This window comes from Lepidochelys kempii, chromosome 6 (assembly GCF_965140265.1).
Source record: "Lepidochelys kempii isolate rLepKem1 chromosome 6, rLepKem1.hap2, whole genome shotgun sequence".
Classification (NCBI taxonomy): domain Eukaryota; kingdom Metazoa; phylum Chordata; order Testudines; family Cheloniidae; genus Lepidochelys; species Lepidochelys kempii.
Window position 1 is genome coordinate 107,586,688 of NC_133261.1, and position 21,535 is coordinate 107,608,222.

At 40.8% G+C, this 21,535-nt stretch overlaps 1 protein-coding gene across 1 annotated transcript in view; it reads left to right on the plus strand.

The window, feature by feature from the left end:
• The window catches only part of VRK1 (VRK serine/threonine kinase 1), a 119,057-nt gene that overhangs the window by 83,171 nt on the left and 14,351 nt on the right, over nt 1-21,535 (plus strand). The window contains exon 15 of the transcript XR_012159554.1: nt 6,332-6,437. The gene's annotated coding sequence lies outside the window, so the exon portion shown is untranslated. The remainder of the gene's footprint in view (nt 1-6,331; nt 6,438-21,535) is intronic.

Sequence of the window (21,535 nt, forward strand, 5' to 3'; positions counted from 1 at the left end):
GGAACAGTTATCTTTGAGAACTCATGGAGGATGGGTGAGATTGCAGAGGACTGGAGAAGGGCAAACATAGTACCTATCTTTAAAAAGAGGAACAAAGAGGACCCGGGAAATTATAGACCAGCCAGTTGAACTACAAAACCTGGAAAGATACTGGGATCAAATGATTAAACAACCAGGCTGGAAGCACCTAAAGGATAATAGGTTCATAAGGAATAGCCAATATGGATTTCCCAAGAACAAATTATGTCAAACCAACCCGATTTCCTTCTTTGACACGGTTATGGCCTAGGGGGTATGGAAGCAGTAGATACAATATATCTTGATTTTTAGTAAGGCTCTTGACACAGTCCCACATGGCATTCTCATAAGCAAACTAGGAAAATGTGTGATGAAATTACTCTAAATTGGGCACACAACCGGTTGAAAGGCCATACTCAGAGTAGTAATCAATGGTTTGCTAATAAAATGGGAATGGACTTGTTCTTTGGGAAGTTATGTGGAGAAACCAAACTTTGATTTTGTCCCTTCTTTCTGTAACAAGCTGAATCTAAACCTAGACCCAAACTTACAGAATTTTGGGTTTGTTCCTCATGCTCATCCCTGCTAACTGGTATGCGTCAACTGTTCAAATGATTACTAAAGATATTGTGTCATGTCTTGGAAAATGTAAGGGCTAGTCATGATGTTGAGGACAATAGTGGGAGGCACTATGGGCTAGTGGGTAGGGCATTGGACTGGAAATCTAAAATTTTGACTCTGCCACTGACCTATGTGACCGAGGGCCAGGGGTGGGTAAACTACGGCCCCCGGACCACATCCGGCCTGCCAGCCGCTTTAAGCCAGCCCTCGAGCTCCTGCTGGGGAGTGGGGTCTGGTGCTTGCGCTCCAGCCAGGGCACAGGGGCGGGGGACGACCCCTCCGGCTCCTGCGTGCTCCAATGACTCCGCTCCAATGTCCCCCTCTGGCGCTCCAATGGGAGCTGCAGGGTGGTGCCTGCAGACAGGACAGCATGCAGAGCCGCCTGGCCACAACTCCATGTAGGAGCTGGAGAAAGGACATGCTGCTCCTTCCGGGAGCCACTTGAGGTAAGCACCGCCCAGAGCCTGCACCCCTGAGTCTCTCCCCATGGTCCAACCCCCTGCCCCAGCCCTGATCCCTCTGCTGCTCTCCAAATCCCTTGATCCAGCCCAGAGCACCTTCCTACACCCCAAGCTTCTCATCCCCAGCCCCACCCTAAAGTCCCCACCCCCAGCCGGAGCCCCCACCCCACCTGCACCCCAACCCCAATTTTGTGAGCATTCATGGTGCGCCATACAATTTCTATTCCCAGATGTGGCCCTCGGGCCAAAAAGTTTGCCCACCCCTGCCTTGGGCAAATCATTTTTCTTTCCCTTCTCCCTTGTCTGTCTTGTCTTTTTTAGACTGCAAGCTCTTTGAGGCATGGATGTTCTTTCACTGTTTGTTTGCATAGCACTTTATACAATGGGGCTCTAATTTCAATTGGGGCATCTAGATGGGGCTACCGTATGACAAATAATAAATATAGGAAATCAAATCAACATCCAAGGGTGCATGTGACCCACTGGGCACCTCAAAGCTTCTTTATACACTTAAATGGCAGCGGTGAATTTGTTACTTTGTAGAATGTTGTGATACAATAAGTATAAATAGTACTATAAAAAAAAAAAAAACTCTGTTCCACAATATCCAGGGGCCATGGCTGTGAAGGGCCAACACAGCCATCAGGGAAGTCTAAAATTAAAATAGACATGTTGCCAAAGCATAACAATTGCCAACATTGTGTTCGCTTCCCTCTTTGTTTCAGTGATCACCGCATCTGTGAAACATATTTCTGTGGGACACTTAAAGTGCCGGGTATGAAATGGGCCATTCCCATAAATGCTACAACCTAGGTGTCATTCTGGTTTTAAAAACCTCATGGATGGCTCCATCGCCAGAGAAAAAACCACAAATAATATGGTCTGGGAATATCCCGCAGAAGCATTCAGTAATTGAAATTTACATATTTACATAACTCATTTACTGCAGGGAGAAGTGACTACAAGGTTTACAGCTCTAGCCATAGGGGTGGTGCCACGATCCAATAGGCCTGTGACTTAACTGTTTGAATGGGATAGCTGAGGCCCAGGGCTGGCACTGGTATTTAGAGGATGGTGTGCATGGTTGGGTAAGTGCTAGATGAGAGTTAAGATCACATTCTGCTATCCTGGCAGGAAGGAAAATGCCACAATGGGAGTTTGCTTGAGCAAAGAGGTTGAGTAAACAAATGGGGGGCCTTAGGCCAATCTGATGGGCTCTACATATTTCCCAAGTACATTTCCTCTGAATTCCCCAGGTCTTGGTAATAAATTAGGTGGCTCTGATATCTGTAAGTTCCTTTTATTCCGAATCAGAAATTAAAGGTTTTCGGGGCTATGTCTGGTTCCACACATCCCTGAGACAAGTGTTTACAAAATGAGTTCTGCATATCTGGAAGCACTCCCTGGTGGGAAAAGCGCCGGCTCTGGGAGATTTGTGGTTTTTCGTTTCCTGCTCTGCTACAGACTTGAGCAAGTCACTTAACTTCTCTGTGCCTCTGTATCCTCAGTGGCTAAGAGTAACCTACCGCATGGCAGATAAGTGAAGTGTAATTCACTGGGTTTGGTAACATGCTGGGAAGGCTTCAGACAGCAGGTGCTATGGAAGTGTAAAGTATTATTAGAATAAGAAGATCACTTTGCTTCCTTAATTTTGTTTAACTGGCAGCAGCTTCCTTTTCAGGCATGACTTCAAGCCTTTGCTTTTGGGAGCTGCCTTCTTCCCACCCCCGCCAACCAGTCCGATTTGACTGGCTCTTAAGGTATCAAAGTCTGCTGAAAAAATTCCCAAGTGCCAAAATATGCTGTGAATTTCAGGGCTGTTTCCTGAATTTTCAGGAATGGGGTGGCCACTCCAGTGATGATGTTATAGTGCTTTCCTGTTTTGCAAAGCAAAATGAACACATTGCATTTATTGGGACTGGGGGAGGAGAGGGAAGTCTTCCTTTCGTTTATGGTCAAAAAGGAACTGAGCAATTGTGGAGGCCTTTTGTTTTTCTGTTTGACAACAATTTTAGCAAATTGGCAACTGTTGCTTTTGGTGACAAACTTTTCATGAGTCAAAGTTAATACTGCTAATAGTGCTTTACATTTGTAGTCTTTATGACGGCCCCTTCCATCCACAAAGATTAATGAATGACACTGCCCAATACAAGGGAAGGAAGTATTATCCTTATTTTATAGATGAGGAAACAGAGGCAAAGAAAGGTTAAGTGACTTGCCCAAGTTCAGACAGGAAGTCTGTGGCAGAACGAGGACTTCAACCCATCTCTGTCTCTCTGACTTGGGATTTTGTAAAACGCCCATCACCATACTATCTGAGATCTACCCACATCAATTAGATCTGCAGCATAAGGCCTGTAATGGACTCCATAGCATCATTTTCTACTCTTCTCCCTTACCTGACTTCAAAAGGCTCTGCTTAGGTTGAATATATATTTGACTTCTAGTCCCCTTAACCACAGGATTGACTTTTTTTCCAAAAACTGCCCACTTTGCGACAGTCTCCCCAGGTTTTAGAAGTGTATTTATAATTCATTGTTTATAATTAGTCAAAAGATACTAAGTTTAAAATCATTAAGAACCAAATCCTAAAGATGAAATTGAAAGCCTTTCCACTAGAGCAGTGTTTCCCAAACTTGGGATGCCGCTTGTTCAGGGAAAGCCCCTGGCGGGCCGGGCCGGGCCGGTTTGTTTACCTGCTGTGCCAGGGATGCGGCAGGTAAACAAACCGGCCCGGCCCGGCCCGCCAGGGGCTTTCCCTGAACAAGCGGTATCCCAAGTTTGGGAAACACTGCTCTATAAGAATGACACAACACTGCCATATCCCCTTCTACCTTTAATCCCTACCAACTAAAAAGATAAATTAATAAAATCTTTATATACCTACAGAGAGAGAGAGAGAAAGTAACATCCCCAAAGCAGAGTTTACGCAAAAAGAGACTCCATGATGATCCCTCATGACCTTGGTATTGCTATTGATTCTATGTAGAAGGCACTCAGATGGTGGTGGCTGGCAACATGAAATGCTAAGAGATAGATAAATGATCCATTTTCCCAGCCTTTATAACTCAAACCCAACTTTTTGTAAATAAATAAAAATAAAACTTGTTCCTGTGTTTTATTCATTCAAATATATATTTAATGTCTAAAACCCCATTCCAGTGCATGGAGTCTTAATGAGACCTAGCAACATTGGGAGTGCTGAGAGCACTCGCCCTTCAGCCTCATGCCTCCAAACGCTCTTGAGGCATGCATATATTTCATTATGACCGCACACCCTGTCATGTGTCATTCCTTACTTATTGACAATTTGTCACTGTCACCCTTGACATGTCACTCCACTGCAGAAGAATTGGACTTCAGTGTGAAATGTGACAGTCAGATGAGAGAATTTTGTAATCTGAACTGAAATACTGGACTGAGAGAGACTAATTTCATTCGAACACAAATCTAATGTAACATAAAGGGGAGAGATGTTTGCATTTAAAGAGGGTTTTTTAAAAGATTCTTCCCCCTATCTAGTATTTATTCTTCAGCATAACGCTTTTATTTTTTGAAGGATGGAGCCTTGCATTTTAATACCATGCATTTTCAATTAAGTGCACTAAGATCCATGGATATAACTATTACTTAAACTGTAAGTAATGGTTACATGTAAAAATTAGGAAACATATTGTGCTTTAGATAAATTACATTCAAATTACTTCTTATTATAAATGGGATAGAAAATGGATTTTTAGCTCTAGCTGGCCAAAGAGGCAACATTTGTATCTACTTCATTTGTTTAAATATATTTCAAGCCAGATTGAAATCCATATTGCCTGACGTTAATTGAGTACTTGAAGCATCAGTGTACTCAAGTTTCATAAACCACTGATGAGCAAGTTTTTACAGGCTCGATTTTAAAAATATACCATCCCTTTTATATGAAAATCATATTCTGTTTATGGAATAATTCTTAAAACGCATTAAATGGTATAAAGCTTAATAATGAAATTAATGTACATATAACATTTGTACTGTTGAGCTGATGTCTTGTTTGCTTAGAAAACTATATTTTCCCCACTTGATTTGTTTTCTAAAAAGATCTTTCTACACCATATTCTAAGCAAACTTTTTTTACTTCTCAATAGAGAGAACTAGTATCAGGAAATAATCAGCTATAATATTGAAGTTTTCCCATACAGTCTGTCTGCGTACTTCAGTCTGGATGTGATATTCCAGTCCTGGGCCCATCTTGAGCAGAGACTATCAATCATACCAAATTAGCTAGTAGTTTACTAGCTTTGTGGCACTGACAAATAATTATCCAGTCGTTTCACTAGTGATCTATAGGAAGTCAGGTCTGACCTAAGTTCAGAGGTGAAAGGCCAGGGCATTAACCCATCTTTTCATAACCAGATAATTCTTCTGACAAAAACAGAGAATTGAAAATCATTAATTGGACTAGAAAGCACTACATTAAAGTTAACATTCTGGCCTTAGTAACACTTGAAAGCAAAGAATTTGAAGGCCATGATTTTTGCCCCAAGCCTCATTAAATTTTCTAGCATAAAATAAATAAATAAATTTTAAAAAACAAACTAATCTCTGTCGAACAGCTTTTACTGGCTGAACTGAATGTCCCATGGCTTTCTGCACGTCATGTTCTATCTGAGGAGACTGACTATAGTTAGGCTAAAGCATTATGAAGTATCATCTGCACTGTCGTTGGTTTATTGGACCAATAAAAGGTATTACCTCACCCACCTTGTCTCTCTAATAACCTGGAACCAACACAGCTACAACACAACTACATACAAGTTCTCCTATATGGCTTTTAACAGTACTAACATAATTGTCCGGATGTCATACAATGAACATCAGATAATTTGTACACTTGATTTTTTTTCTAGATTCTCCATGCTGTAATTTCTGAGGAGGGAATGGTGGCTTTGCACTGTACAAACCTTTTGCTGTTTTCTTATTGTATTTACTGAATTTTATTTAAAATCTGTAATGATAAAATTATGTTTAATAATAAAAGCCCTTCTCTGAGGGAAAGCAGCATATGTCGAATACCCAAGCCCTCTGAGAGGAAATCTGCATGATTGGATTCTTTGATGCCGAATTGTACCATTATTCTTTGATGCCTCATTAGCAGCTCCATTGGGGGTTCAAGAGTTAGGAGGAGCGACTTTTTCTGTTTATTGTTTGACTACAGGCATTCCTATTTATTGTTTGTATTACAGTAGCTCCCAGACGAAGGACGAGTCCAGTGGTTTGAGTGCTAGCTTAGGGCTTGGAAGAGCTACATTCAAGTCCCTGCTTTGTCACAGACTTCCCATGTGACCTTGGGTAAGTCACTTAGCCTGCCTGTCCATTCTCATGGGAGTGTTGTCAGGATAAATATATGAAAGACTGAGATGCTCAGATAATATAGTGAAGGGGACCCTGTAAATACCTTAGATGGAGGCCCCCAACCAAGATCAGCATTCAGCAGTTTAGTAAGAGAAGCTCACAATATAAACAAGACAGACAAAGGCAGTGTTATCAAAGGTTAACATAACAGAGGGAGTAAGTGCATAGGGTATCTCTCATTGCTAAAAACAAGAAAGCTCCTCTCCCCCATTGGGATAGCAGTGCTCCCACACAGCTTTCCCTCTTCAGTTAGTGTTTCAACCTATGCTAACAACTGAGTATTACTCCCATTTCACAGATAGGGAACTAGGCACAGAGCAGGTCTAGATTAAAGCACCCATGGGCCCAAGGAAACCCCTCCATGGCTCTTCCCCCCCCCCCCCCATGAGCTGGAATTTTCCAGCCATCTGCATGAGCCATTTTTTGGGTTGGTGGAGGAGCCACTACCACTTCTCATTGGTGAAGCTGTGCATTCCCCTCCCAGCCCCAGAACTACTTGTTTTCAGGCAGGCTGCACTTTGCACAGGGTCCCTGCTGACACCTCCCAGCAAAGCTGTAACAGGAGTGGTGACGTTGAGCCCCTGAGCGCTTTACTGGCATGCTGGCATCTCAGAGCAGTGGATTTCAGAGTTAACCCGTTCAGATGAATGGGGACAGTCACAGCTGAGAACTATTGTTTCAGGCCGTCTGCAGACTCAGGACGGCACCCTGCAGCAAGTTATGCTTGGGATGTGTGTTCAAGCTTTTTCTTCACCATGGTGGGATGTAAAAACAGATATACACCCCACACATAGATTCTGAAGTCACCATATGTCTCCAGGAGCAGAGCCCTGTGCACAATAGTACCACGTACTGCCAATTCCTTAAACTGGCCCTGGCAAAGAGAGATTGAGTGACTTGCCCAAAATTGCACAGGAAGCTTGTGGAATTGAACTGAGATCTCCTGAGTCCTAGGCTATTGCCTCAGCCAGAATGCCATTCTTCCCCTCTCCTTAATGTAGGACAGGTAGAGCTAATCAAACATTTTTTTGCCTAAAAATCTCTCTAACAATCAAAAATTTGGTTTAATTTTTTGACTAAAGTATTCTACACAAAACACATGTTCATTTTCTCTAAAATGTTTAATGGGAACTAATTTGGATTTTTCAAGTGGTTCTAACAATGGGTGAAATGCCAATTTCCCTGTGCAGTGGGACCTGCTAGGGTGATCTTAGAGGCACAGCTGCAGAGGCTGTCTTCTTCCCTGGCTCTAGTATCACTGTGATATGTGATCAGTGATAGCACTGAATTTGCTGGTCCCCCATGTTTCAGAGTAACAGCCGTGTTAGTCTGTCTTTGCAAAAAGAAAAGGAGTACTTGTGGCACCTTAGAGACTAACCAATTTATTTGAGCATGAGCTTTCGTGAGCTACAGCTCACTTCATCGGATACATACCGTGGAAACTGCAGTAGACATTATATACACACAGAGACCATGAAACAATAACTCCTCCCACCCCACTGACCTGCTGGTAATAGCTTATCTAAAGTGATCATCAAGTTGGGCCATTTCCAGCACAAATCCAGGTTTTCTCACCCTCCGCTCCCCCACACACAAACTCACTCTCCTGCTGGTAATAGCCCATCCAAAGTGACCACTCTCCCTACAATGTGCACGATAATCAAGGTGGGCCATTTCCAGCACAAATCCAGGTTTTCTCACCCCCCCCCACCACCATACACACACAAACTCACTCTCCTGCTGGTAATAGCTTATCTAAAGTGATCATTAATCAATTAATATTAGTGAGTAATCAACCTTGATTATCATACACATTGTGAAGAGAGTGGTCACTTTGGATGGGCTATTACCAGCAGGAGAGTGAGTTTGTGTGTGTGTGGGGGGGGGGGGGGGGGGGGGGGGGGGGCGGTGGGTGAGAAAACCTGGATTTGTGCTGGAAATGGCCCAACTTGATGATCACTTTAGATAAGCTATTACCAGCAGGACAGTGGGGTGGGAGGGGGTATTGTTTCATGGTCTCTGTGTGTATATAATGTCTACTGCAGTTTCCACTGTATGCATCCGATGAAGTGAGCTGTAGCTCACGAAAGCTCATGCTCAAATAAATTGGTTAGTCTCTAAGGTGCTATAAGTACTCCTTCTCTTTCTGGTCCCCCATGTACTTAGCTTTCATATGGGACTTTTCAAACGTTTCCTGAGGAAGGGAGTTCTCATTATCATTTTATATATGGGGAAGTTGAGGCACAGAGCAGTGATGGGGCTACCCCAACATTACACTGCAGTGGCAGGGCTGGGATTAGAAGGCATCGAGGAAACCGATTTATCCTAGTCCATGGGATCTTGAATCTGATCCCAATCAAAATTTTTCAGCACTCTGTCCTGCGGGGAAAATCCATATGCAGTGCTCTCCAAAGCCAGTAAATCACTGCATGACATCTCCTTTACAGGCAATTCTGGCTGCAAGGGAGGGCTTTCTACTTCTGCGCTCCCCTGCACGTGTGGTCCATGTTCCATCCATAGACTAGTCCCATATGTGGAGTTAGGTCTGTGTATGTGTGCTGCTGTGACAAGGGGCCATATTTCAATCAGCAAATGCAGACCTCACTTCTTTGTTCTTCGCTTTCTTGAGTACAGTTGGAACATGAGCCTATCTGGCAAAAACTGACTCTGTGACACACACGTGTGAGTGTGTCGGGGGGGGTTTAAATAATTGGTCTATAGGGATAGTCCAATACGAGGTGGATGATCTCATTCGAAAACAAACTCACCCTAATCATAGTCCCCCAATATTGAGTGGGAGACCCCCTTGCACAGTGGTAATGCTGCAAGGTGAGAATGGACAGTGAACTAGACATGAAGCTGCAATGCAAGAGGGCAGCAAATTTTGGTCTTTGTGTACAGAGGGATCATATCACAGAGCTGGGAACTAATAATACTTATATATATGAGCCTGATATGGCCACATCTCTTTGCAGGATGTGTGCCACATCCGGGCACAGCATTGCACCAAAGATACTGGGAAATTGGTGAAAATTCAAAAAAGGAGAAAAGTAACTGGGAAGCTGGAGGAATTTGATTTCTGAGGAGAGATGAAAAGAGCCAAATATACTTTGATTGAATGACTTAAAGGGCTGACCAAATGTAGTTTTAAAATAGTTTCGAGGGGAGTATCTGTATGAATGTAGCAGGCCGAAAATGCTCCTTTGGGGCTTTACCACCATCCCTTTTGGAAATCCCCTGGGGTGACACAAATGTGTTGTGCAAGCTTCAGAAATCCCTTTCTTGAACATGAAAACATGTCAGTGCCATCTCTCCACACTGCAGCTGAGATAAGAGAATTTATCATCTGCTTATCTCACAGCCACCCTACAGACTCATGGGAAGAGCTGTACTCTGTTACTATTGCAATGGCTCAAACTTCATAAGAACTCGTGTATTCTCTTTAAAATTGCCAATAATATGAACTCTGTGATACAATCAAGGTCATTTTCAGTATCCTAATGCCTTGAAACTGATGCTTGTGGGTATAGAAATCTGTTGGCCTGGTCACAGCAGTGCATAAAGTCAACTATTAGTATTACATGCAAGCTGGTCTTTGCATATGGACATATTTGCATTAGGGGACAATTAAATCATATCAGTTTAGACCAGGGACCTTCCTAAGGAGATAGCCTTTAAAGCTATCATGCCACTATGTTTTTTAAACATCAGGTTAATTGAGGACTGCTGTATACTTAATAGGGGGGGCCTCTGGGACAAGACTACAAGGACTGTTCAGCAGTCCATTAGGCAGTAACTGCAGTGCTGAAATGGTCATATAAATCCCAGGAGATGCAATCATTAATGGGACACTAAGCTCCAATTAAGGACATGGCCCAAAAGACCAAGGTGAAAAACATGGTTCTTAGCACCTATCCCAGAGGATCTTTCTAATCCAGTTGCTTGATTTCAGCTTCAGAAACACACCTGCAAACAACAAAATCTTTACTCTGGAAAATCCTATTCCTTGTTGTCCAAAATGTAAATAGGAAAACAAATCACACCCAAGCTATTGAGGGGGTAAAAAACAACTTGTTCTCCTTTTAAATTAATTTTATCCTCTTCCAAAAACACCAACAAAAAACCTCCTGAGTGCCTTAGCGGCATTTCTCAGTTCCTTTCCACATATTTAAGAGTGAGCATTTCATATGCACATGTTGTCCACTCCCTCCAAACCTGAGATTAAGGTTGTATAATGCTAAATTATGCAGTGGAGAACTGCCATCATCCCACCTTTATGTTCTCAGGATGCAAAAGCCTTTTTACTATGAACCCCTTAATGTTATGACCCTATTCTTTCTATTCAGAGTTTCATGACTCAAAGGTTTACCCAATGCTGTTTAATACACTGAACTATTGTGATATTTGTTTTCTAAATCATCTAGCAGCTAAATAAATTATTTTTGGTTGTATAATGGCAAAAGTTCTGCTGTTCTCCATCAAGCTAAAATTAAATAGACGTCCCTGGAAGTTCTAGGAGCTTAACATCTCAGAAAACTGGGTGTTAAATGTCTCAAGCTGGGCACCCAAACTTTGTGGAGACTTTTGGAAATTCTAGCTTTTAACTTTGAAGAGACTGGGATTCTAGGAGATAAATTGGCAAATGATTTGCTACAGCATTTAAATATACTCTATTCTCCTTCTTTGCTTGTGATATAATACTTTCTATCATGCTCTCAGATATAACCTCACTGTCTCCCAACTACATAACCCTCAGGGCGGACAGTGAATTCCAGTGTGTCATATTAATATTATGTTTAGTGAGGAGGCACCAGAAAAAGAAAATTAATTTCACTCATTGACAAGTTTGTCAATTTACTGATATTGACTTTTTGATGCCTATAGTGCACATGGCAAAGTTCATATGCCATAAAATACATCATTATTATTAGTTCAAAATATATATTGGCTCTAAAAGAGGGCTGTTTAATTTTTGAATAAAATGACATTCCTTAAGTGTATAAAAATGCAAAATTATGTAAAATTATGTTTTCAACCAGTGAGTTATTCCTAAGCAGTAGAAGCTAGCAGGATGTTGGATCAATCTGAAAATGCAATTTCTTGTCTTGACAAAGTTAAATGGAAGAAAAGCTGGCTAAGCCACCCTTAACAAACTTGGCCTTGATCTTGCGATCGGATACATGTAGATGGACCCTTGTGTGAAGCTAGGACTCTGGCCCTGGGTCCACTAACATGGATCTGATTGCAGGATCAGGGCCCTTGAATAAAAATTTTTGCTCATAGCTAGTGTTAAACTCTCTGCAATCTTCATCTTTAATGCTGTGGTATTAAATAAACAAGCAGGCCACTGTTTAAAAAACACAGACTCATTCACACAGTGCCGACTCAAAATAGTGTTAGAGATGGGCCTAGAAATCTGTGTTGTGTTTTGTTTTGTTTTCAGGTTTTGCTGTGCCCTGCTTTATCAAAAATGCTGAAGTTTGTGGTTTGGCTAAAAGGTTCTGATTTTGGTCTTTCTTTACATAGCACACAGTGCAATAAAAGTCCACATTTGGATTCATTCCTTGAGTTTCTTGCTTTTTAAATGCAATACGCTCATATTCCCACCTGAGGTCATTAGCCACAAGGTAGGTTTAAAAAAAACAAACAAGCATTTACCTCCATCCTTCAATTGTGCAAAAAATCTCATCAAATCCTCATTACTGTTTAGGCTAATTATTTTGATATCTAGCATGTTACCTTGTTAAATAATTCTCAGTTCTACAGAATGTAATGTTGACTTGTTTACAACTTGCAGATAAAGCCCTTATACTGAGGGCAGCTTGTGATGCTTGGTAAGGAAAGCATATCTTTCTGATGAGGTTTAATCACTGTGAACTTTAACGTACAACACAGATAGCAGCAGCTGAATTATTTTCTTTGGAACCCTATTGTTTTAAAGTCAGTAATATGCACAGCCACATCTCGGACAGACAGTAATATATAGAAGAAGAGTCCATTAAAGAAGTGGATTCTAAATATCAAAGACTAAACAAGAAGTTTTTTCCAACATGAAATATTTAACTGAATTGATAAACATAGGCACATACAATTAGGTGCTGATTAGAGCTGTTCACAAAACAGAATTTTTATCCTGGAGTAAAAATGGGAGAGCGTCTCCTGCCGACAAAGTGCTGTCTACATCGGTACTTTTTGTCAGTATAATTTTTGTCGGTCGGGGTGTGTTTTTCACACCCCTGACCAACAAAAGTTTTATGGACAAAAGTGCAGTGTAGACATAGCCTTAGTTTTTCCATTTTACTTTTGGAGAAACTGAAATAGAGAGGTAAAGTGAATTGTGTAGAGAGTGTCAGCACTAGGATCAGAACTGGAGTTTCTGCTCTTGGTCCTTTGCTCAGGTGTTTCTTTTCCAAGCAAGCTGAAAGAATAAAACCCTAAATTTTAACCTCAGTAATGGTAAAATATTTTGTGTCTGATCTGTAAGGGTGTATTCCATCCAGGAAACCATTGCATCAATGTCTACAGGCATTGGATTGGGCCCCAAGTCAAGTTTTATTAACTATTTACCTCGGTTTCCCCATCTGGAAAATGGGGCTAATAACATCTACCTCTCAGGGTTATTGTGAGAATTAATTAGTTAAATATTTGCACAGAGCCTTGCATGTGTTAAACACTATATAAGCACTAAGTACTAGTATTCACTAGCTATGCATTCTTCAGTGATGTAAGCTCAGAATATGTAACACATTGGTTCAGAGTCTTTTCATATGGATGTCTACTAATCTGTCCTTAAATATTGTATGACAACCTTTTAGAGTGACAAAAGACTATATTTTGTGCTCCTTTTCTGCACTAACAACAAAATAAAATGAAAAGACTGAAATGTGGTGAAATTCTATGTTACCCCAGCCATAAATAAAAGTAGACTTTGGCCATAATGTCTAGATGATGCTTTAAAAATGTTAATTTTATTATCAAGATCTGTGCTCCATTGTGCTAAGTACTGTATTAACACAAGGGCATAGTCCTCATCCTGGACAGCTTTTCAGTCTCAGACCTCAATATACTGCAAGTGGCTCCTCAGAGATGGATCCATGTGCAGCCCCAATGAAGTTTGCACCAAGTAGCTTGCAGGATCGGGGCCTAAGGTGACTGACATAAGAAAGGGGAGGGGATGGAAAGGGATGCAATCAGATATAGACCACATATATATGCGCAATTGTTTGATAGTAATTATAAATATTGAAAGTTAGTGCTAGCTACCCCATTTGCCTTCCAGCTATTATTACATATTGCCATAAAATAAAGAAAAATCTGGTCATCTAGCCCACTCTGACGCAATGGCGTTGTGCAGTTATCAGGGAATGAAGGACTTCCTAAAAGCACATGTTCAATAGACGGTGCTTTGTCAGACGGTTTTTGTACTGTAGCAAGGATTTTTTTTTAAAAGGAGCATTAAATTAATTTTGTGCCAGTACATATTATATATGGACAAGGGATTAGATGAAATGATTAGAATAATAGCCTAAGAAAAGATCACATCTCCCTACTGTGCTAATGTATTTGACTACATATAGCAACCCTTTTAGGCCACTGTTCACAGTGAATTGTAACAACTTCCTGCAAAGATCTAAGTTCTGCATCTTTTGAATGGCAAATTATTAGAACTAGGTCAGGTCTAAGAAGAAATAACCATTTGAAAGCCACTTTTGGTAGTTCACATTAATAAAGCTCTGCAAGTAATATATATATTCCCTGGTTCTAATTACAAACCCACAACAAAGGCATAACACATCCTATTCCATTGCCTTATATTACAGGTAAACTAGCTCCTGGCCTTAGGAAGTCTCCCAGGGATTTTCTCAAAGGCTCTTCATTAATTCTACACTTTGAACTGAGCAAAGGAAAGTACAAAATCCCGAACTAAACCAGAACATTTCACAACGTTTACATAGCAATTTTCACATGTAAACCTCAAAGAATTTTTGCAAAGGAGGGTGGTAAGTATCATCGTGACAAGATAGGGCAACTGAGACAGAGATTAAGTGCCTGATTCAGCTCCCATTACAGTCCCACAGGAGTCTGTCTGTCCGTTGACTTCAATGGGAGTGGGATCAGGCAGTACAGGACTTGCCCCAGATTATAAAGCTGGCTAATGGCGCAGAGTCAGGACTAGCATGCAGGTCTCCTGGCTCAAAGGCCTGTTCCCTGACCACTGGACCACACTGGCTTCCTGGTATCTTTCACTTTTTAAATACCTTTCTATAGTACTGTTAATCCCCAAGGACCTGAAAGCAATGTGTAAACTATGGGACTAGTCCTGAGAGGCACTGTATATTGGCCTTGTTGGTTTTTAAAGCTCCTAAACATTTTAGGCTATGGCTACATTTTGACATCACCACCTTTTCCTTCTCCTACTGGGTATTGGTCCTTGGATGCCTCTAGCATTTAGAGATTGGGTTGCAACCTTTACGCTGCTCTGTATTACATTTTAGTTCAGAAGTGCTTTTGCTGTCATGAGCGTTGGGGAGTGGGCCTCATGTTTAACATCCATCTCAGCTCACCAAGGGATTTTTATTTCAGGGTTTATTATAGTGATCTCATTTATTACTTTCTCCGTTTCCCTCCCCCACCAAATACTTTCCCTTCTGTTTCTCCCGGATTGCCTTTATATGGATAAGTGTGGAGTGAGTTGTCACCCACTCTGCCTGAGCTGTACAATCTGAGTGCCTTGGTTGGGGCGTGCTTGATTAGGAAAAACTACAGTTTTCAAAGGAGCCTGAGAAAATGAGAGGCTCAACTCTCATTGCATTTCAATGGGCTCTGGGTACCTAACTCCCTTAGACACCTTTGAAAATCCAAGCCAACATTATTATTGGAGCCTTCAGAAGGTCAGTCTGTGTTATATGCAATTCATACGATTTGAAAGGCTGCCTACCATATTTTGGCTCCCAGCTACAAGAGTGTCTGCTGTAACTCATTGTCCTTTGTAAAATGCCAGTGCTGTTGGAAACTTGCAGTAGTTTCCTTGTTAGAGCTATGATGAAACACAGTGTAAATGCACTGAATTCTTTGCGGGTTATGTGGAATTCTATGACTAACCGATCCAACTAACCTTTTTATAAGATTGCCTATCTCTCTGGTATCTGATCAGTGGCAAAAGACTGAGCTGCGTATCTAAATAGTCAAATGTTTTTGTTTTAGACAAGGAGGGAATAGTCTTCTACTATACGTGAATGGAGAGAGCAGCTGTAGCAGCAAAACGGGTAGGAAATACTTGTATATTCACTTAGACTCTCCAGCCAAACGGAAGGGTCAAACTGTATTGAGGTACAGTAAATATATATACACCAAAAAAAAGATTTTTGTTTCAAAATAATCTTCATTACATGAGGATTATCATAATTGTCATTTCAATTATGACTTAGTCTAGTCTTTTAAAGGGGGTATAATAGCATTCACTGTCTGAGACTGAATTACTGTCATTATGTTAAAGGTGCACTTTATCACTTAGCTTTCCTCCTTCATAAATGCTTCTAGATGCACGCCATTTTTTCGCCATTACAAAATTTTAAAACATAACGTGACAAAGTTTTGTATTGAGACTCCTTGTCACTAAAACTGTTCAGAGCAAAGGAGTACAGAAGACAATCTACTATTGCTAATCCTGCTCTTTAGCAAAAGCAAGAGAAGATATTACGCAATTGCAAATCCCTATATTCCAGTGGAGGAGCGCACATTGTGGCCACCAAAAAGGTAATTTTGAAAAGATGTGCGCTATTATGTGATTGTTAGTAATTACAACAAGGTTTAAAAGAGGCAGAGATTGTAGTTACCAAACAATGTAAAATTATGTCAGGGAGAAATAGTTCTCCCACACAACAGCACAAATGAGGGAAGTGGTCATTCCAAACTAATGATGTGGGTAAAAATCTGGAACTCTTCTTGATAAAAATCAATGAGTGTTTGGATAACATTTGGATAACATTTTGTTCTATATTTTAAAGCATGTTATAAGCATTAGTTAATTAGACACCCAATACCTCTGGGAGGTCAATAGATGTTGGGTCCATTTTACTAATTGGAAAGTATAGGCACAGAGGGATCAATTCTGATACCTTTACACAGTATAGCACCTTACTCCAGAAGTCCCACTGACATCAGTGCGACTACACCCGGAGTAAGGTGCTATAAAACATGAATAAGGATATCAGAATCTGGCGCAGAGATATTGAGACCAATATTTTCAAAAGGGGCTAAAGTTTTCAGGTTCACAATTAGAGAATTTAAAGAGGTCTGGTTTCCAGAGGATGGGTCCTCAGTACTTTCTGAAAGGCAGGCCCCATTAAGGTATCTAGTGCTGGGCACCTAAAATACTGAGGCACTTAAAACCACTTTTGAAAATCTCATCCGAAGTGACTTGTCCAAAGGCAAAGCAGGGAATGGAACCTCTGAGTGCTGATTCTTAGTCTACTGCTCTAACCTTGACAGGATTATAGAGCCATTTTTTCAAAAGCTATTCCCTAGTGATTTTGAATATCTCAGTTTTTGAGTGGCCAACTTTGAGATAAGTTAAAACGCCAGATTTTGAGGCCGTAATGAGCACCTACCTCTGAAAATGAGGCCACCATAGGGTGCTTCAGCAACAAAAATGGCTACTCACTTCTGAAAATCAAAGCCTAGATTATCCCACTCCATTCAGAGATATTTTTATTCTTGTTTATTTCCTCTCCTCCTCCTCCTCCTAAATCTCAATTACCACCATCAAGTTTTTTAAGCCTGAAAGATTAGTAAGAGGCCGCCTCATGCCAGCACCACTGCAGTTTGGCCAGGCAACCAGCAGCAACTCTGATCGTGTGTGTGTTGACTTCTTCCCTTGTTTGCACATAGAGAAGTCCTTAAGAACCTAAGGATGGGCTTAGATCTAGTTTAATCACTGATTCATGGACTGATGAGTAGATTCTGGGCTAGACAGATTTATTGCACAAAGATTTTGGAGATTCCCCTATTTCATTAATTTTTTTAATCAAAGGACCTAAATTAGAATATTGCAAGAATTAATGGGCGCTTTGAAATATTCGTCTCATAAAAAGAGTTTGTGGCATAATATGAAATGTTTCTCCAGTGATCTCTTTTTTTTTTTAATGCTTCATAATGGGACCGTAAAAATGCCAACAGCCAAATCAATAGTTTCCCCTTACAGAAGGCTCTCAGAAAAAGACTACAGTGGGTGTTGGGCTCACAGGTAGTCAGTTCTGTCTGAATGCAATGAATGAAATAGAGAAATGATGTCATTGATTCGGCATTGTTTCCATCATTCCATGGTGTACCCCAGCACAACACATTTAACTCATCTAAACTTAAGCCAACTTTGCAAGGTGTGGAGTTAGTTCAGTTCAGACGAATATCTAAGGGTTGGGATGCTGAACTAATCTATCTGTACTCCCTGAAACTGAAAAAGTGGACTCATTTCACGAGAACAGACTTTCTCCTGTGTAATTTTTGACATTTTCAGTTCTGGGTAGAAATTCTGTAAACGCAATCTGTTTTGTGGTATTTGGGCATTTCTGGTGCTAGTCCTAGAAGTAATGGGGGATGAGAGAGAACCTTCAAACAACCTTCTCATTTCTCTGACAATTTTGAGGCTCCAAGAGAAGATTTTATTCAAGTTCCGTTATTAAAGGTCCAATGGTTCATGGGGATTCTTATTTAATCTAAATCAGTTCCACTATCCCCAGTCTGGAACTCTAACAGCTTTATTCAAGAATCTTGTTTTGGTGATGTAAGAATGGCCAAATCCTCTGTGTGTTTGCTTCTAACAAGTCGAATTCCACTTTAAGGGTGAAATCCTGCTCTTTTTTCTCAGTTCTTCTGTTCTTACTCAGGGAAAATACACATGGGTTCTTGACCCTAAATGTGGGCCTATGTGTAGTATGAAAATTATGGGAATGTGCGAGCACATCTGGTAATTGAAAAGATGAAAAAAGGTAATAAAATGCTCATTCTGAGGCAACAGTGATGAAGATAATGGATGATAGCTAAGCAAGCCATATGCACTTGGCTAACAGAATTAATCATGGACTGTACAATGCAAAACAAGAAAGAGAAGAACAATAAAACATTTAAAGACAAGAATGGATTTTAATTTTAGGAGGAGTATAAAACAATATGATAATGATGATAGCCAAGTTAGCCCTGTGCATGTATAATCCAAACAGGACACAAATTAAAGCTATAAATAATATTTAATTTGCAATACCAGTATAGTCTAAAAAGTAATATTGACTAAAAAAAATTATCAGAATGAATCAAATGAAGAACCCTACATGTCTGGAATATTCAGAAGGGTTGAGGCAAAGCTGAAAAAAATCTCTCTGACAGGAGGCAGGGGTGGGAAATTGGAATAGCATGTTGTGATTTCCCAACCTGTGTTTAACAAAGGAAACCTTTGAAAACACTTGCAGAGCCACTTAGCTGGATTGGAACTAATAAGGTAGGACTTAGACTTGTGATGAACGGCACAAAATTCTTGTAAAGTAGGTTTGTAAATACTCCATCTTGAAGACATTTTGCAGTATCATCTGCCATTAAGCTTCTAGCTATGGTACCTAAGGGATCATCTTTGCTGTCTCTCACTGTCATATTTATTTGCTTTGTTTTTATAGCCTTGTATTTTAAATATACAGTTGGTGTACATTGTGCCCAACACTAAAGCATTCACTTTGTCTGCTCTGGAATTTCATGCAGCTCCCCAAAGTTGTGAGCAGGCCAGGCTAGCAAATGGATGTATTTGTCCAACGGCATTAGGGCCTGGTTGGTTCACTGAGTTTTTTCTGACTATTTCTGTGGCTTTGAGGAAGCGGGGGCTGGAGACTTGGTTACTCTGACTCTTGAAGTTTAACATTACATATACTGTACTTAAGGACTGGTGAGATAGTCGGTTGTGCTGCTTTGGAGCCTGATGCTGTGAAATGCTACGCGCTCACAAGTCACATTAAAATCACTAGGAGTTCTGGGCGTTCAGCACATCACAAGACCGGGCCCTTTAACACAACAGCTTGAAACAAAACTTGAGAGGCCGTGTGTATATTGAAGGATAGGCTGATGCTAGCTTGATAGAGCAAACATTCCTGTGGGTTCTGTGTTGAATCAAAGTGGTGTGAATCTTGCCTTAGGCGAAGTTATCCAGTGAGTTTCAGAGTGACCTCTGTTCCCACTGTATCAAGGGCACTCTTCGGCCTTTATGGAGACTAACGAGTTCTACAGAGTAACTAGAGAATTCTCTGTTGGGAAGACAAAATGCTGAAAGCCTTTTTGTATTGGGTTGGCAAGGTTTGTTACATTGGCAATAAAAGGTGCAAAAGAAGTAATAATCACAAGTGAGTGACTATTAATTTGAACAATATTAGGTATGATTATGGCTATATTCTGAGCAGTCAGATGCATTTATAAAGGAGACTGAATGCATAAATGTAAGAACAAAGAAATCACAAAAAAGTGAAAGTGGAGAGTAATTACTGATTTGAATAAAAATAATAACAAAAAGTAATAACCCTAAATAATGGAGGGGGAAGATGACAGTCAAGTTAAATCAATGTGCTTGCATGACAGGGTAACACCATTTCAGATGTAAGAACAAGGAGGGAACACAAGTGCTTCTAAAAATATTGTTTTCTGTCTCTACAAACGGAATAATACTGTACTTAATACAATGGTGGAATATGACAGTACAAAAGGTACTTCTGTTCTGAGTGCTTTCTTTGCCTTAAAGCTTTGTCTAATCACACTGTGCACAAACATCGCCAAAAGCTACAGCTTAACAACCTGCATTTTGCAAGCATGAAGGGTCATAATAAAAATGTTATATATTCTTATCTTTTTTGGGGGGGTGGGGAGAACATTTAGCAAGGTTTACATTAAATAGTGGTAGTGTTTTTTTTTTAAATGGACAAGTTTGTTGTAGTTTATCTTTTAATTTGATATGGCCAACTTACTTTTGTATTCCTAACTATTTCCTTTGCTTGCAGTAGCATCTCCTGATCATGGTAAGGGCAAAGCAGATCAGCTGGAGATAGCTCATAGTTGAACTTGGGCAATAAGCCAGCCATGTTGCCAGCAGATGTTTCATGGTATGTGGGTCACTGGGAATATTATTAGCCATTTCCCCCCTTTTCAGCACAGTCGAAACTCTCAAGCTGACAATTTGATACTTGGAGCACAACTCTTCCACCCGAAAACTATTTGTTATAAAAATATACTTAATTGTTTGGTTCCCTTGGGATTGATGTAGCAGACTGAGTAAGCCACTGTTTTGTTGGAAAGGTGCACATCATATATTTTCCTCTAGCGTTCCCTTGCTAGCACACTGACCAGGATTGAAACCATGTTTATGCTTCTGTGAGAGAGGCTGATTTATATCAAACAAAGTGGTAACACATTTACATGGAACTGAAACCTTCACTTGAGATCTCATGATCACAGCCCATAATACTGGGGAAAGGACACCGTTTGGAACAAGTCATTTGTTCTACAAGAGCTATTGCAATTGTTTGCAAATGGGAGACAAGTGATGTGATGCCAGAATTTTAACCACCACCCCCTCCACGAATTATCCACCTCAGTCAGAGATATGTGACATTCTCTGGGTAAGACGATTGCTTATACAACCACTAGTTGTGGTGGTTGGAAGACGCGAGAGAGGACCTCCCTGTGCAGCTGCTGCCTCAGGCTGTGATTCAGGAAGTGCTTAAGTCCATTCCTATATAAAGCCACTTCTGCACCCCTCCCTCTCCCGATGAGCTAAAAGCACAAGCTGCTTCAGCAAGCTGTAATAACTCATATCCTCTGTGGATCGGCACAGAGGCAAACCACACAGTTACCAGTGGGTTACTCAAGCAGTTTGTCCAGGAAGCACTGTGGCCGGAGGCATTAGGTACTGTCTTGGAGGCAACCTGTGTTCTTCTCAAATGGTACCCTACTTTTCCTCTATGCAAAGGGGGCTGTGCTGCAGTTTCCTTGTGCTGACTGAGTAGCTC